Consider the following 3,990-nt stretch of genomic DNA (forward strand, 5'->3'; position numbering starts at 1 on the left):
ACTCTCGATCTTGTACGATCAAGGTTCTTCTGGCCTAAAATGGCCGCAGCAGTAGAAAAGAAGGTCAAAACCTGTGAGCGTTGTGTTCGACGAAAGACTCTGCCAGAAAAAGCTGCACCATTGGTGAACATCAAGACTAGCAGACCGTTAGAGCTAGTTTGCATGGATTTCCTTTCGGTAGAACCTGACCTGAGTAACACAAAAGATATCCTGGTGATCACTGACCATTTCACTAAATATGCTGTTGCTGTGCCAACGCGGAACCAGAAAGCTCAGACAGTAGCCAAGTGTCTATGGGACAATTTTCTGGTGCATTACGGGTTCCCAGAAAAGCTTCACAGTGATCAAGGCACTGATTTTGAGTCTCGCACAATTAAGGAACTGTGTAAATGTGCTGGGATATCCAAGACTAGAACTACTCCATATCACCCGAGAGGCAATCCAGTTGAACGTTTCAATCGGACGCTGCTACAAATGTTGGGAACTTTGAGCAACAAAGAAAAGTCAAAATGGAAAGATTATGTCAAACCACTTGTCCATGCTTATAATTGCACTAAGAGTGATGTGACTGGATTCTTCCCGTACGAACTAATGTTTGGGAGACAACCACGACTACCGGTTGACCTGGCGTTTGGGTTGCCAGTTGATGGTCCATCTGAATCCCATTCTCAGTACGTACAAGGTCTCAAGAAGCGACTTGAAGAAAGTTACAAGGTTGCAATGACGAATGCTGAAAAGGTAGCAGGACGAAACAAGAGGAGGTATGACAAGCGTGTTACTGTCTCTACCCTTGAAGTTGGTGATCGTGTATTGGTGAAAAACGTCCGCCTGAGAGGAAAACACAAGTTAGCAGACAAGTGGGAGCCTGACGTTTACATTGTAATCAAGAAGGCAGGAGATTTACCTGTTTACACGGTGACTCCAGAAAGAAAGAATGGACCTCTGAGGACTCTGCACAGGGATCTGCTGTTGCCCTGTGGATTCCTGTCGACACCTGATGAGCCTGTTGAGAGGAAAGTAATTCGTAAACCCAGAACCAGAGCCAGATGTGCTGAGGAACCTAAGGAGTTTGAGAGTGTGAGCGAGTGTTCAGAGTCAGACTATGATCCAGTTGACCATTATGCTCCTGAAAGGTCCTTCGAGATTGAAACCAGAATTCTGTCGAACCCAAAACCTGTTTCTTCCACTGGAAGTAGAAGGACCGTCCACTTACCTGGTGCTGAACCTGCGATGGAAAAGGATAAAGGATGTCCTAGCCCGAAAGAACCCGCTGAACATGGAAACTTACCTGATATGGAATTCTCCAACGTGCAGAAGGCTGATCATCCTACTTCAGAGGAATTGATGGAAGGGGACCCATCAGATCTGCCTGAAGTTGAAGTTCTTGATGAAAGTTCGGTTGATAGATCCGGAAATGAAAATGAACCGATGAGGAATTGTGAGAAATTGGATGCTGAGGGTGAACAATCATCTGGAAATGCGCACAGAGAAGGAAGTATCCTTTCCCCTCAAACAGAAAGTGCCACTCCTTGTGACTCTCAACATAACCAGAGTGAATTAACTGAAACTGGAGGAGGTCTTAGACGCTCAAGGAGACAATGTGAACCCCCCAAAAGACTTCAGTACCCGCAACTGGGTAACCCTCTTAGTTTAGTTATCCAATCCCTGCTTTCAAGTCTGAGTGCTGCGATTACTACCAATTTGGAAGACCCTTTGAAGTGACTCTGATAGAAATTATCTTAGTGTGAGTATGCAGAGGGACCTGCATATATTCAGGAAGGGAGAGTGTAACCCAGTACATTAATTTGGGTCACTAGTAATTATAATTAGTATTATTTTATTCATATCGCTATGAAACTAATAGTAAGAGAAGAATAATAAATAAATTGTATTTATTTTATTATAAATAATTCAAAGAATAGAAAAATGTTTCTGAATTAATTTGATTGGTGAGGTGAAAGGTTAGCTCCGCCCTCAGTTGAGAAAAAGTTTCCATAGAAAGATCGGTATCAAGCTGAGACGCGACCGGAGATAAGAGATTGTGAACGATACGAGTGATATTAAATCAATTGAGTGAGTTAAGAAAGAATAAACTGTGATAATTTAGCAGTAAGTTATTAACAAGCACAGTAGATTTATGAGTTACTGGTTCTTTAGAGAGCTCGCGTGTGTAAAGTGCCTCGTGAAAATTGAGCGCGCCGTGCAGAAACTATAAGTTACTGAAGAGAGAGGAGAAATTTTCGAATCTTTCCTTTGGGAAATTGCTTTTCTTTTGTTCCTTGATCCATATTTCTCCTTGGTGAGTACTGTTTTCTTTATGAGAAGTGTGTTTGACTAATGAGAATATTGTTTTTGATAGTAATGTGAACAATGCATTGGTAAAGTGGGTAATAATATGAAAAAATGTTGAAAATGTTTTATAATATACTATGTGATTGTATGTAGTTACGTTAAATAATGCAGAGACGTATTATTTGTTGAGATTGTGTATTTTTCTCTATTGGGAAGTGTGTGCCATGCGGTGCTAGCTTGCTAGCTCTGTATATAGATTAATGTGTTAATCGAGCACATGGTGATTAGCATGCATATGTATTTAAATGATTGAAGAGAGTCATATTGATTGTTTAAAAAGGTTTATTTGAATGAGATCTAATAATTGTGTTTGGCTTTGTTTTTCAAGGCCGGGTTTTTTGCTTTGGTATATTTTTTTCTTTTCTTTGATCTAATTCTCTGTTGAGAGTTCCTGAATTGCTGCTGAGGTTCCGATTCCGATTCCGTGATTTCTGTCCTGCTGTGGATTTCCTATCCTTGGTTGGACTGGCGAGCCATCCCATCACTTCGTCCCTGGAAACCTGTAAAAAGTGTTGTGAGAAACAAAGTTTCTGAGTGGGTAGGACAGAACTACACACATTGTATATTTTTCCAATTTACCTGGATTTTCCTGAAGACAAGAATTCAAGTTTTTTTCTTCTTCATGGACTGAACTGTTTCCATTTTGATGAACATTCTAATTTCTTATTTTTGCAATTGAGACAACAACTGTTGAATCTGAAATTGAAATATTGAGGTTGAGATTTAGAAGAGTGACATTGGGAAATTCTGATTGTGTTTCTCTGGTACATGTCATTTAATTGAAATACTGTATATTTCTGTCATTTAATTGTTTTATTTTATTTCATTTCTATAATCATTCCGATAACCAACAAAGAGAAAAAATATACTTACCTTTTATATAATTAATTGCAGTCCAGTAGTCTTGAGTGATTTTGTTCATTTGAATTTGTTATTAATATATATTTTGCTAGTTTTGCTTCAGTGAGTCGACCCGAAAATCTTCTGAATCTGGTCCATAATCGGAATTTATAAGATCTAGAAAACGAGCCACGCGCAACACGTACATCAACCATCAAGGTGGTCTGCGCTCCTGCCGTATGTTGCAACTCGCTCGCCACCTCCTCTTATGGAATCAGAAGCATCTGAGGTCGCTTCAAGCCATTTATATTCCGGGAGACCTGTACCTTGCGGCCGACGAGCTGTCTCGGCTTCGGCCTACCGAAGCGGTGGTGGCTACCATCACTTCCACTAGAGCATCGTCCACGAGACATGCCTATGCGTTGAAGTGGAACCTCTTCGTCAACTGGTGTTCTTCTAAACATCAAGAACCCACGAAATGCCAGATCAGTGTTGTGCTTTCCTTCCTGCAAGAAGGGTTGGAGCGAAGGCTGTCTCCCTCCACCCTGAAAGTGTATGTTGCCGCCATTGCCGCACATCACGACGCAGTTGATGGTAAGTCTCTGGGAAAGCACAACCTGATCATCAGGTTCCTGAGGGGAGCGAGGAGACTGAATCCTCCTCGCCCTCCTCTCGTACACTCTTGGGACCTCTCAGTGGTTTTAACTGCCCTTTGAGCGCTCCCTTTGAGTCTCTGCAATCAGTGGAGCTTAAGTTCCTGTCAATTAAGACCTCCTGGTTGCATTGGCCTCCATCAAG

At 41.5% G+C, this 3,990-nt stretch overlaps 1 long non-coding RNA gene across 1 annotated transcript; it reads right to left on the reverse strand.

Annotated features, from left to right (window-relative positions):
- Nucleotides 1–732: 732 nt before the first annotated feature.
- LOC311285989 lies at nt 733–3,047 on the reverse strand. The gene is made up of 4 exons (XR_014626464.1): nt 2,932–3,047; nt 1,289–2,852; nt 905–1,003; nt 733–828 (listed from the first exon to the last, which is right to left on the reverse strand). It is a non-coding gene; the product is annotated as an uncharacterized lncRNA (long non-coding RNA).
- Nucleotides 3,048–3,990: the final 943 nt, after the last annotated feature.

Source organism: Rutilus rutilus (assembly GCF_951802725.1).
Source record: "Rutilus rutilus genome assembly, chromosome: 2".
Taxonomy (NCBI): Eukaryota; Metazoa; Chordata; class Actinopteri; order Cypriniformes; family Leuciscidae; genus Rutilus; species Rutilus rutilus.